The 14167-nt window shown below is 45.5% G+C and overlaps 1 protein-coding gene across 1 annotated transcript in view; it reads left to right on the top strand.

Annotated features, from left to right (window-relative positions):
• The first annotated feature begins 1875 nt into the window (after positions 1-1875).
• HMOX2 (heme oxygenase 2) overlaps positions 1876-14167 on the top strand; it is a 28146-nt gene continuing 15854 nt past the window's right edge. Inside the window, exon 1 of the mRNA XM_027528119.1 lies at positions 1876-1990. The gene's annotated coding sequence lies outside the window, so the exon portion shown is untranslated. The remainder of the gene's footprint in view (positions 1991-14167) is intronic.

Here is a 14167-nt window from a genome sequence, read left to right as displayed (position 1 = left end):
ATGACCAACCTAGACAGCATATTAAAAGGCAGAGACATTACTTTGCCAATAAAGGTCCGTCTAGTCAAGGCTATGGTTTTTCCAGTGGTCATGTATGGATGTGAGAGTTGGACTGTGAAGAAAGCTGAGCACCAAAGAATTGATGCTTTTGAACTGTGGTTTGGAGAATACTCTTGAGAGTCCCTTGGACTGCAAGGAGATTCAACCATTTCATTCTAAAGGAGATCAGTCCTGGGTGTTCTTTAGAAGGAACGATGCGAAAGCTGAAACTCCAGTACTTTGGCCACCTCATGCGAAGAGTTGACTCACTGGAAAAGACTCTGATACTGGGAGGGATTGGGGGCAGGAGGAGAAGGGGACAACAGAGGATGAGAAGGCTGGATGGCATCACCGACTCGATGGATGTGAGTTTGAGTGAACTCCGGCAGTTGGTGATGGACAGGGAGGCCTGGCGTGCTGCAGTCCACAGGGTCGCAGAGTTGGACATGACTGAGCGACTTCACTTTCACTTTTAACTTTCATGCACTGGAGAAGGAAATGGCAACCCACTCCAGTGTTCTTGCCTGGAGAATCCCAGGGGTGGGGGAGCCTGGTGGCTGCCGTCTATGGGGTTGCACAGAGTCAGACACAACTGAAGCGACTTAGCACCAGCTGACAAAGGGCCCTGTTAAGAATAGCCATAAGCCTCCGTACCACCTGTCTTACCGTTGGTCATGGTCAGGGAAATGGCTCTTGCTTGCTGCTTCTTCCCATATCTAGAGTTACACTGTTATAATCATCTTATAGATGATCTTATAGAATCATCTATAAGGTCAATTGTTTCAAGTTGTTTAATTGTCATTAATTTTATCTGAGGCTCAGTCACACATCTGGTAATGCAAGAAACCTCAAGCTGTTTAATTGTCATTAATTTTATCGGAGGCCCAGTCACAGGTCTGGTAATGCAAGAAACCTCAATCTCATAAAATAGGCAGAATACAAGTAATATATCTAGTAACATTAATAAAGTGCAGCCCAATACCGCCCTAAGATATCTACATCCTGACTCCTTACAGGATTGAGAAAGGAATGTTATTATCTCAGGAGTTTCATGGCCAGTGGCAGAAGAATTGATCTTTATGGTAGAGCAGGTATTTCTGCCCCTGGGGAGGTCTGGTTAATGCATAATGCAGATACATAATGCATACTAGAGGACCAGGGAAGTCGTCTGAATGTATTTTTATATTCTCCTACAACTTGTTTTTCTAATTCCCTTCTACTTGATTGCCTCCCTTAAGGGGGTGTCTGCCCTCCCCCCCACCCCACTTTTTTTTTTGCGGGATCCTAGTTCCCACTGGACTGCCAGGGAACACCCTGCCATTCCTTTTTATCCAGCACAACTCTCTTGAATAGGGAGATGTGCACCTGTCAACCAACCATCCCACTAGACGTTCAGGCTCTTTCAAGGTTTTCACCGAAATGCTGTTGCAATGAACTTGCTTGTTTGTGTCTCTTTGGGTTCTTGCGTTTCTCTAGAAAAAGCTACCCAGAAATGGAAGTACTAGATCAAAGAGAATGCCTATTGCCAATTATAACATTCCCCATACCTTTGCCAATACCAGACAATATCAGTCCTGAAGCCAGTTGGATGGTTAAAGAAATGACAGATGGGACAGGCTGGTTAAAGAAACAGATGGGACAGGAGGAGAACGCACGAGATAAGCCTGAAGCGGTGGTGATAAAGGGCAAGAAGAGCCCGGAGAGGCGTTCATGAACACCCCTTCTCACGAAGGGAACAACTCTCCCGTCCGCACTTCGACTTCCGCCACAGACCAGCGCGCGAGGACGGCTGCCGCGTGCCCGCCGCAGGGGCGTGTCCTGCGCAGGCCCCGCCCCCGCTGCGTGCGCACGTCGGGCTGCTTGCTAGGCTGCGGCGGTCGCGGCGCCAGAGCCAGTCGCTGACTTACGCGCGGACGCGGTGCTGACGGACGCTGGAGCGGACTTGCGGCGGGTGAGTGTCGGTGCCCTGCAGGGCCTTCCTCGGGGCTTCTCCGCGAGCCTGGCCACCCCTGGCTCTCGGGAACTCGGCTCGGCCGACACGGCCCGCCGCTCCCCGGCGCCCGCCTGAGGAAGCCCGGACGGGCCGGGGCGAGGGGCGGCCAGGGGCCGGGAGGGAGGACCTCGCTTCCCAGACGGCGTTTCAGAGGCCCGGGGAGGGAGGCCTGAGCCGCTCGTAGGCGTTGGTCCGCGTGGGGCACACCCCCTGCCGGCGTCTCCTGCGCCCCACAGGAGGTGACCCGACCCCCGGGTCGCCGCGGGAGGACTTGGCGTTCCCGCCGGGCCTGCAGCCTCTGGCCCCCCAGCCAGCACGTCGGTCCACTTTGGGCCGGCGAGGACCCAGACCTAGCTTGGCGTCCGAGAGTCGTACCCGGGCTGTTGGCGCGGACCGGGCTCTGACCTTCCTCCTCCTGACTCACCTCTGCCTAAAGGGCCCTTTGAGTCACTGTTGTGACTTCCCTAATGACCCGCGGCCGCCAGGTTGCAAGGGAGCAACGTCAGGGGCAGCTGGTTAGTCTGGCAGGGAGTCTACCTGTCACCTCACAAGCGCGGTGCCCTCGGTGTGTTAATTGCCCTGTAAAAGCTGCCAGGACCGCCGTGTCTTAGCACAAGGCCTGTCAGCGTCTTGTCATTTTAATGACTTCTGGTGAACTGGTTGCTGTGGCCTGTGGCTGTTCATCCTTATCGTGTTGTATCATTGGCTCCCATGACCCGCACCAGGTGGAGCATGGTTGAAAAAAAGAGAGACATCCTATAGTGCTCTAGAGCTCAGGAAGCCCTCTCACTCTCAGTTCAGTTCAGTCGCTCAGTCGTGTCCGACTCTGCGGCCCCATGAATTGCAGCACGCCAGGCCTCCCTGTCCATCACCAACTCCTGGAGTTTACCCAAACTCACGTCCATAGAGTGGGTGATGCCATCCAGCCATCTCATCCTCTGTCGTCCCGTTCTCACTCTCAGCCCCTAACAAAACCCTGTGAGTTGATAGTTTTTCCACTTGTGAAATGGGGTTAATGATGAATGGAATTAAGACGCTTAACCTGCCTCCCACAATCAGGAAAAGGGCACAGGTGGTCTTGTACCCGGTTATCTGCCCCCAGATCCCATGCTTTTTCCTAGAGTGGAAATGAATTTATGTTATTTAAACTAGACAGTCTTCCCCCTCACCCTAAACTGTCCTCCCAAGTAGAAGGAAACAGGAGCTTACTGGTTTTATGTATTTGAATTTCTGTTATGGCATTAATCAGGGTATTTTGATTAAAATTTTAACTGCCACATTAAAATTTTTAATTTTTCTTTTGTGAGGAGGGGGATAAGAAATATAAATGAGTAATTCTGTGCTTTATTCTTTAGTTTAGTTTTTTTTTTTTTTTTTGAAGAAACATCACAAGCTTACCAGAAGCTCTCAGTTCAGTTGGTCATTTCCAAGTTTACTTGGTGAAACTGGGAAAAGTTTTCAAATACAGTAGCTAAGCCAAAGGCTTCCTGAGTAGCTCTGTGGTAAACAATCTGCTTGCTAAGGCAGGAGATGCAGGTTCTATCCCTAGTTTGGGAAGATTCCCTGGAGAAGGAAATTGCAACCCACTCCAGTATTCTTGCCTGGAAAAGACCATGGACAGAGGAGCATGGCTGGCTGTAGACCATGGAGTAGCAAAGAGTCAGACTCAAATGAGCAAATGGGCACTCATGCAGATAAGGCAAAACACTGGTGAGGGTGTGGGGATTTCAAGGACACACTCGTTGAGTGACTTCATCTGACTGGGGATGTGAAGGGGAAGAATCTGTGATTTCCCCATTGTCTGACTGGATTTCCTTGTTTCCTTTGCCTGGGCCAGTAGGATGATAGCCTGTGAGTCTCCAGAGTCAGGAATATGAGCTACTCCAGAAATGACAATGCCAAGCATAAGATGAAATACAGAAAGTAAAGTATTCATCACCTTTGGTTTACGCTCGTTGAGTCTGTCAAAAAGCAAAACAGCCAGGGCCTTTGGCTACCTTGATTTTTTGGTTTCTTTTGAAAAGCTGACTCTCTTCAGAGAACAGTTGGGCTGTGTATCAGGTTTGCAGGAAAAACCAAAATATCATCCATCTAGGAGGAAGACATTTTTGAATATTGAAATTGTATATTTCAGCATAGTTCCCTGACCAGGATTGGAACCCATGCCCTCAGCTGTGAAATTGTGGTGTCCTAATCATTGGACCACCAGGAAATTCTCCAGTATAAAATTTAGAATGTAGCTATAACTCCTTGGAGAGAAAAGATGAAAAATTTGAACCATAAATTACCTCCTTGTTTATTACTGGACTAAAAAATTTTAAGTACACACTTAATTCAGTCTCTTATTCTGATAGTACTTAATGGGAGAATTGAGAAATCTGAGTCACATCTCCTTTTGTATCGAACACAGTGAAGGTTATTTGCTTTTTAACTTTATTATATCTGTTAGGTTTGTTTGTGTAAAAGCAGAGGATGAAAACTCTGTCTTTTGTTGTAACCTGAATAATCTCTCAGGATATTTTTGCCCTGCTGAGAAGCAGTGCCATTACTGATTAATTCTTGCCAACAGTGAAGGAGGGGTGCATATCTTTAATTGGAACAATTAGTATAACTGCTTATACTGGGATCTTTCTGTTTTTTATAGTGAAGATATTTCACTCTGGTGACCATTCAGGTACTCTGTGATGTTGTTGACTCCAGTTTGGTTTACTTTTTCATATTGACTTCGTTTATTTACCATAAAATGTCTCCTATTATATTACACATTGTAAAGCCAGTGAAATTTAGCAGTATTGTTGATGGTCTGGTCTAACAATGTTATATATGTTTACAGAATATGCATTACATTTATTCATAAATCCTTTCTATATGACCAGCTTCTTTCTATTTAAGAATAATAATGGTTTTGGAATTCACTGTAGATAATTTAGAGGTGCATAGCTATTGTAAAGGGAGTTCATTTACAATCAGCCCATTAGAGGACTGCATCTTTTTTTTTTTTTTTTTTAACTTTACAAATTGTGTTAGTTTTGCCAAATATCAAAATGAATCCGCCACAGGTATACACATGTTCCCCACCCTGAACCCTCCTCCCTCCTCCCTCCCCATACCCTCCCTCTGGGTCATCCCAGTGCACTAGCCCCAAGCATCCAGTAACGTACATCGAACCTGGACTGGCAACTCGTTTCATACATGATATTATACATGTTTCAATGCATTTCTCCCAAATCTTCCCACCCTCTCCCTCTGCAACAGAGTCCATAAGACTCTTCTGTACATCAGTGTCTCTTTTGCTGTCTCATACACAGGGTTATTGTTACCATCTTTCTAAATTCCATATATATGCGTTAGTATACTGTATTGGTGTTTAATTGTGATCTTGGCTGACTGCAGTGGAGCAAAGGACGCTTTCTGGGTCATCATATCAACCACATCTATAGTCAGACCTTCCTTACAAGATAACATTCTGAACCTTAACTAGGCGTTTCAAAACAGCAGTTAAATTCATGAGGCTCTTTTCAGTGAGCAGGTTTTAATGTCACTTTGATGTAATTTTAGAAGGCTTTTAGCAAACATGCATTTCCCTATGTGATCGTTTTTTTAAGCAAATATTTTAATAGTAATTCAAGGGCTGTTTTGTCAGTTTGTTGTTGTTCAGTCACTAAGTCGTGTCTGGCTCTTTGGGACCCCATGGATTGCAACACGCCAGGCTTCCCTGTTCTTCACTATCTCCTAGAGTTTGCTCAAATTCATGTCCATCGAGTCGGTGATGCCATCCAACCATCTCATCCTCTGTTGCCCCCTTCTCCTCCTTCCCTCAGACTTACCCAGCATCAGGGTCTTTTCCAGTGAATCAGCTCTTGCATCAGGGTGGCCAGAGTACTGGAGCTTCAGCATCAGTCCTTCCAATGAATAGTTGGCTTATGGAGTAGGAATTGCATCAGAATTGCATGTCTTCTTGCATTCATTGAGGAGGGTTCTTTTTTCAAATATGTGCTTAAGTATCTCCCTGTGAAAGTCTACAGATACACTGACTTTTTGTTTGCACTTCAAAATGATTGAATTGTTAAGTACAAAATTGAGCTGATTAATCAGTTGGTAACCATTATTTTCACTCATAAACAGCTATTCAGCACTAGATAATGTTTTACATATTCATGTATGTTTTCTAAATACATACATGTTAATTTATATTAGAAAGAGTGACAAATAAATGGTTCATTTCTCCCCCAAAGGAAACTGTGGAGTATTTTTGATCATGAGAAAAACATTTAAACCCCTTGATCTGCAGTTTCTGTGTCTGAAAAATGAAGTTAATACTTGATGAGCCTTCAAGTCTTGGGTGCTTAGAATGCTGTTCTTCAATCTAAGGGGTTTCCAAATCTTTCTGTTTCACGAAGTTAGGGGTTGGGAACTTGTGTTTTTAAAATTTCCCTCATGCTTATTGTTTGGGGCCTCCCTGGACATAAGAGAAAGCAGACTGGCAGGAAGGCAGAGAAGTAGTGACAGGAAAGGATGGATTGCTACGCACAGTGCCTGCCATCGGCCGTTCTGCCAGAGGCCCAGCAAGTGGGTACTGTCTCCTGTCTGTTGTTGTTGTTTAGTTGCTAAGTTGTTTACGACTCTTTGCGACCCGGTGGATGGTAGCCTGCCAGGCTCCTCTGTCTGTGGGATTTCCAGGCATGAATACTGGATTGGGTTGCCATTTCCTTCTCCAGGGGACAACAGGAGCAACACACGAATAGATTTGTTTCCTTCCCAGGAATATCAATAAGTCTAATTATTGTCATAGTTCTCAGTAACTTTAAAAGGGCTTTGGGGAAGAATGGCCTAAAGAGACAAGTGTCTAGCACCTTGCCAGCCTGACTTCTGCTAAATACCCTCAGCTTCCTTTCTCCCAGCGAGCTCTCTCTCAGTCTTGGAAGCCTCACGTTTCACTGTCTTGTATTATATTCAATTCCATGATTACCTGAGGGCTGTGGGAAGGTGCTGGCATGATTAGAACAATCTGCCATCATGCTTTTAGTTAATCTAGGTGGCTGGCCTGCCTTATCAGTCACTGAGGTGATCCTGTTTATTATGACAAACACTGGGACCCATAGTCTGAACATACAGGTGTACTGAAGGAGTTGGTGAGACAGGATATTTGAGTCAGAACAGTCTTGGAAAATCTGGAACATAAAGCTCTATCTTTAACACCATTGTCTGTACAGCACAATTAGCGTTTATAGTATAATACACCTGTTCTGTTAGTTATCTTTCTGTTTCTCTTTTTCTCTCTCTCTATTGAAAGCTGCTTAAAATCCCCAACAAGATCTTAGGCCTCTTTGTAGTCAAGGAGCCCCATGAGTATTATAAGTGTTTGTGGATGATAACATGGCATGTCATATGCCCAAGCGTGTTCATCCCTTCCTTAGTACTGCATCTGCTGTTCTCTCTGGCAAGACCACTTGGAGCTGCTGCGGAGGAACTGTTGTCATCTGAAACTATTTCCAGAGCAGCTTGGGGGAGGGCAGGCAGAGGAAGGGGAAGGATCAGTGAGCAGAACTGAGTTAGAGTGTGAGGGGGTTCTGGGTAGCAATGTTTGAAGGTGATGAGAAAAGCAAAGATAGTGAAGTGACGTTACACTTTTGCTCCTTCAATTTTCTAGAAGGAGACAAGGGGAGGGTCAGTCTTTCTCTTTGCTTAGTAATTGCAGGTGTCCCACTAATTAGAAAATAACTTTGGCCACCTCATGCAAAGAGTTGACTCATTGGAAAAGACCCTGATGCTGGGAGGGATTGGGGGCAGGAGGAGAAGGGGACAATGGAGGATGAGATGGCTGGATGGCATCGCCGACTCGATGGACGTGAGTCTGGGTGAACTCCGGGAGTTGGTGACGGACAGGGAGACCTGGCGTGCTGCGATTCATGGGGTCGCAGAGAGTCGGACGCGACTGAGTGACTGAACTGATTCCTCTACCACACTTGGGTTTTTGTCAGCCTCAGAGAAATCTCTTAAGTGTCTGTGCTCAATGTCATGTTCGTCTTGCTTTGTAACACTTTTTGTGTTTGCAGAAAGTCTTCCTGGTGCACCCAAAAGGAACAGTGAGATGATTGGCTCCTCTGGGTTATGCTTTCTTCCCTTTTGCATGTGACTTTTCTGGGACACATGCCCAGATTTAAGTCAATACGTTCAAGTTCAAATGCCTACAGGTAAAAGGACAGAGAAGCAGCGCACTCTCTGCCCACTTGGCACACTTGTATTGCCTCTGTAGTGTGCACCGAGAGGGTTACAAAAACAACAAACCCATGATCCTTGTTCACCAAGAATTGGCAGTCACCTTGAGGAGGCGCCAGACAAAATTCACTTTGTAAGGTTTGTGATTGTTGTTTTGACACTCAATATTCTGGGAGGTCAGGGAAGTGAAGAGCTGAGAAATGGAAAAGACAGTCATTTGAACTGAATCCACTGCGTTGCCTAAAAGACAGCAGGAACAGAAGAGAATGAATGAGCATTAGTGAATGAGCATTCAGAGAGTTACTGGAAACATGTCACCCACAAAAAGAATGTCTTTCATAAATGGCTTGTCTAGAACAGGGATTCCTGAACTTGAGGGGCCTACGGGTGCTCTGGAATTGCATAGGTAACATGTATTTATTTATTAATGAATCTGTTCTCTCCAAATTTATTTCTTCTGTATCTGCAGAAGTTCAACACAGGAGGCATTAGCCACATGAGGCAAGTTTTTTTTAACTTGTGATTGTCCTGGAGAGAGAGTCAGAAGTCTTCCTCTGATTCTCAGAAGGGTTTGCAACCCCAAAAGGGTAATGATTATTATAATCTGACAAATAGCTTTGCTACCAGTCTTCAGAAGTACACATCTCTGAATTTGTATCTTCAGATGAGGAGGTAACTGGGTGGAAGATTAGAGAGAGAAACCCAAGGATTCCTTTGTAAACAACCTTCTACCCAGCACCAGGTGTCATGGGACATACATGAGTGCTTGTATGTCCCACATACAAGCATGTTCCCACATACACAGCGGTCTAATCTGGTTGCCAGGCGTGGCACAGCTAAAATGCACTTACTAACTAGTGGGGGTGATGCTCAGCTCTGCCTTCGGAGACCTTATAGTCAAGTGCAGCTGTTTAGAGTGTGTGCCTGTCCACAATACAGATTTAGAGCCAAGTAGGAATGTTGGGAATGGGGTGAGAAATCACGTGCTTTTTGGAAGGTCAGGCCATTTTTTTCAGAAATGACTGGCCTGTTGGAAACAAGATATGAAAGAGGGAGGGAGCCCTGGGCAGGTTCGGGAGTGGTGACTGATTAAGAACTAGCTCCCCTCTGCTGCTTTGGACATATAGCCTGAAAAGACTGTCCTAGAACTGCCGTCGAGTAGCACACGCAGTGAGACATGCAAACTATCTGTTTCAGATGAGTGCCTTAGCTCCCCAGAGCTCAGCCAGCCAAGTAGGCCAAGCTTGTACCCCCGCCCCACATCGCCCACCACCACCCTGCTCTAACTGTGGATGCTCCACTGTCCATGCTTCCGGTATCAGCCTTCCGTGTAGGGTTGGGTTGGGGGAAAGGCATTCAGTTCAGTCAGTTCAGTCAGTTCAGTCGCTCAGTCGTATCCGACTCTTTGGACCCCATGAATCACAGCACGCCAGGCCTCCCTGTTCATCACCAATTCCCGGAGTTCACCCAGACTCACGTCCATCGAGTCAGTGATGCCATCCAGCCATCTCATCCTCTGTTGTCCCCTTGTCCTCCTGCCCCCAATCCCTCCCAGCATCAGGGTCTTTTCCAGTGAGTCAACTCTTCGCATGAGGTGGCCAAAGTACTGGAGTTAGCACACCTTAAAGCAAGCCCTGGAGCACATGATTTTCTGCTTTGTCAGTTGTCCTCCTCATCTTGTCTACCTTTTCCCCTAGTTATTCATCCAGTATTGCCTAATCAGGTCCTTAGTCAGCAGTAGATGTTCCGGGCCATTTGAATTTCTTCTCAGTAATGATTAGCGCTTACAATGATGTTTGACCAGTTCTGGAGACCTCTTGGGAATTAGAGGCACCCACTTCATGTATCTTCATGTATTTCGTGGGGGCTGTCTCATGTAACAGGAAGTTGCTCAGTTTTACAGTGGCAAACTGCTGTTTGTTTTTTTAAATTTTCTTTTTGGTAAACTGGTATTTTTGTAGCATTTTGCTTTACCCCCCTGCAGTAACCATAACAACATAATGCCTTGGTGTATTTCCTCCAAAATGTTCTAAAAATGTGGGCTTGTTAAGAGAAGCTTGACCCCCCTCCCCCTTCCCTAGAGTAACAGACCTGAGAAGAAGAGTGCTGTGAAACCCCTTCCCTGAAGCCAGCTGGGGGAGTAAAGGGTCTCCCAGGTGGACAGCAGGGAGGGCCGGCGCTTTACGTCTGCATCAGGTGGAGCAGTGCTGGCAAGTGTTTGTTACCTAGACTGTTAAAATTTTGCCTAGCCATTTCTTCCCCCACCCTTCTTTTTCTCCCTCCCTCACCTCCCAGCCCAAAACCTCTCTCTTTTTTTTTTTTTTTTTTTTAAAGTACAGCTGTGTCTGCTGCCTCACCCTACACTGCTAGCCTCCTTTTCCTTTTTAAAAATAATTTAACAAATTTATTCACTTTGGCTGTGCTGAGTCTTCATTGCTGCTCGGGCTTTTTGCCAGTTGTGAGCAGGGCCTTACTCTCTAGTTGCGGTGCCTCGGCTTCTCACTGCAGTGGCTTCTCTGGTTGCTGAGCACAGGCTCTCAGGCACTTGGGCTTCAGTAGTTTCTGCACACGGGCTCTAGAGCACAGGCTCAATAGTTGTGATGTACTGGCTAAGTTGCTCCCAGGCATGTGGGGTTCTCCCGGATCAGGGATCAAATCTGTGTCTCCAACACTGGCAGGAAGATTCTTTACCACTGAGCCACAAGGGAAGCCCTCCATTTCTTTCTTTCTTTCTTTTTTTTTTTTTTAAGTAAGGCAGTGTTCTGTTCTTAACCAGGCTTCCAGAGTCCTTAAAATCTAAAAGGTATGTCCTTAATAGCTATATCTGTGGAATGTGAGGGAGGCAGTTTAAAACCATGCAGTGCAACCTTTCTCTTTCAGACCCCCTACAAGGCCCATGTAACCTCCCCCCCCACCACCCGCAACTGCTCATCAGTAGAAATTTTTGTAGTAAATATGGTGCTCAAAGATACTTACTCACTAGCCAGCCAATTTTCTTATGTCTGGGATTCACTTTTAAATGTTCTCTTTGTCATCTGCTCTTTGAGAATACCTCGATTTTGAGAATACCTCACATTCTGGAAATCATCCAGTCACTCAGCAAACCCTGATTAGGTAGGTACCCTGTGTTGAAGTAAGACACGAAGATAAATGAGCTGTGATCTGGAAAAACATAGGTACAAAGAAATGCTGCAGCAGGATACACGTGCTGTAATAGATGATGAAAAGCTTGCTTAGGTGGCTCTTAATGTAATATCAGGTCTCCAAGATCATCCAGCTCATTGTTATCTGACCTTATTTTTAGAAGCAGCACAACTCCATTTTCGGAGGAGTATGCGAGCTGCTGTGTCTGAAATGGGTGGGGGAAGCCCATGGTCTTTCCTGCTCTACCTTCTGTTAAATGCCATCCTCCCTGCAGCTCTCTGAGACGTGCCTCTTATTTTATAAATGAGGCTGTTGGAGTTCCAGAGCAGCAGTGTTTGTAATACAGCTCACTGGCGCAGACCTCGTATTAGAGCTTTTTAGCCTACATGTCAGTCAGACACCAGACTGATAAACAATGATTCAATTTTCTCCCAGTTCTGTGTTCTATTCCTTCAAGAAGTCAGTGAACACATTTCTGTCAGGGGCTTCTCCTCTTCCTGGCTTTGTTAACTGAGCCTGCTTGAAAGGTTTTGCCTCCTTGTGGGCTAAATACAAATCAGTCCTCTTCCCAGGAAGACCCTTTTCCCTGTCATCTGTGGGCAATGAGTGCCAAGTTGCCCCACTTACAGCCTCTTCTGTTTTCTGGTGGAAATTCAGTTTCCCCAGAAATCGCTGTAAAGGATATTTGATGAAGGTGTGATGGATGGCATGAAGCTTACTGTGAAAACAAACCTCTTCTTGTCTCTCTCTAAACTGATGAAGGGATGAGAGGTTAGAGCAGGGTTTCTCAACTTTGGTGCTCTTGACATTTTAGGCTGGATAATTGGTGGTGGTGGTGGTCTGGTGTGTGTGTTGTGTGTGTGTGCACACGTGTGCTTTTGCTTTCTGCGCATTGTGGGATTTGAACAGCATTCCTGGCCTCTATACACTAGATGCCAGTAGCTCAGCCCACCCTCCAGTTTTCGCAAGCAGACATCGCTCTGGGTGTGACCGATGTCCCCTTGAGAACCACTGGGTGGGGATTGATTGTCAAGAGAACTAACTGCAAATGAGAGTTACCATATTTATATAAAGTCAAGTTTTCATTTACCTAAACCTTGATTTATAGTGATGAGCTGCTCTGAAGAAACAAAACAAGAACATGTCCCATCCTGGATTCTGACCCGTCTAGAGCATGGGGGGGCCTTCACCTAACTCAGGTTCAGAGGCCCCTGAATAGAAGGTGAACTCCGGAAATCATCTTCCTTTGCGTTCTTTGCAAAACTTACTTTGCTAGATATGCCCAGGTTTTTCTGTTCCTTTTTTGGTATTAGAAATGTTACCAGAAAGAAAACAGTTTCTTCATAGTGAGCATTCATCTCAGCCTGTGACCCTGGAATAGATTTCATGCTACCTACAGGACCTTTCATAGAGAAAGCGGTTTTTCCATTTCTTGACTAAAAATATTCAGAAACATTAGTTAACTTTTGGTGACACTTGCTTTGGTTTACTATTCAGCATCATATGGCAAGCTAAAAATAATAAATAAATGAAAACAGCAGTTTTATAAGTAAACTAAATAATAGACTGAAACAGCAGTTTTATGGTTATCTCATTCAGTTTTCACACCTGCCATGCAGAGCTGTTATCATTACCCTTACAGATGGAGAAACTGAGATTCTGAGAGTAACTGGTCCGAGGCCCCCAGTGGGTGTGCAGCAGAACCAGGGCCTGCCCTGCAGTACCTGACTTGAGCCTGTGCCTTGACCACATGCCTGCACTGCCTCTCGGCCTGTGTGGCAGTGGACTCTTGGCCAGTCATAGTTGAAGTCAGGTTTGTTGGGCTCCTATACACGCTAGCAAAGTAATGCTCAAAATTCTCCAAGCCAGGCTTCAATAGTACGTGAACTTCCAGATGTTCAAGCTCGTTTTAGGAAAGGCAGAGGAACCAAAGATCAAATTTCCAACATCCTGTGGCTCATAGAAAAAGCAAGAGAGTTCCAGAAAAACATTTGCTTTATTGACTATGCCAAAGACTGTGTGGATCACAAAAAACTGGAAAATTCTTAAAAAGATGGGAATACCAGACCACCTAAACCTGTCTCCTGAGAAATCTGTATGCAGGTCAAGAAGCAACTGGACATGTAACAACAGACTGGTTCCAAATCGGGAAAGGAGTACATCAAAGCTGTATATGGTCACCTTGCTTATTTAACTTATATGCAGAGTACATCATGAGAAATGCTGGACTGGATGAAGCACAAGCTGGAATCAAGATTGCCAGGAGAAGTATCAGTAACATCAGATATGCAGATGACACCACCCTGTGGCAGAAAGTGAAGAAGAACTAAAGAGCCTCTTGATGAAAGTGAAAGTGGAGAGTGAAAAAGTTGGCTTAAAGCTCAGCATTCAGAAAACTAAGATCATGGCATCTGGTCCTATCACTTCATGGCAAATAGATGGGGGAACAATGGAAACAATGACAGACTTTATTTTGGGGGGCTCGAAAATCACTGTCAGTGGTGACTGTAGCCATGAAATTAAAAGACACTTGCTCCTTGGAAGAAAAGTTAGGACCAACCCAGACAGCGTATTAAAAAGCAGAGATGTTACTTTGCCAACAAAGGCCCTTCTAGTCAATGCTATGGTTTTTCCAATGGTCATGTATGGATGTGAGAGTTGGACTATAAAGAAAGCTGAGCACCGAAGAATTGATGCTTTTGAGCTGTGGTGTTGGAGAAGACTCTTGAGAGTGCCTTGGACTGCAAGGAGATCCAACCAGTCCATCCTAAA

This window comes from Bos indicus x Bos taurus, chromosome 25 (assembly GCF_003369695.1).
Source record: "Bos indicus x Bos taurus breed Angus x Brahman F1 hybrid chromosome 25, Bos_hybrid_MaternalHap_v2.0, whole genome shotgun sequence".
NCBI classification, from domain to species: Eukaryota; Metazoa; Chordata; class Mammalia; order Artiodactyla; family Bovidae; genus Bos; species Bos indicus x Bos taurus.
The sequence above is the reverse complement of the archived record's forward strand: the minus strand, read 5'-3'. Positions and strand labels throughout refer to the sequence as shown.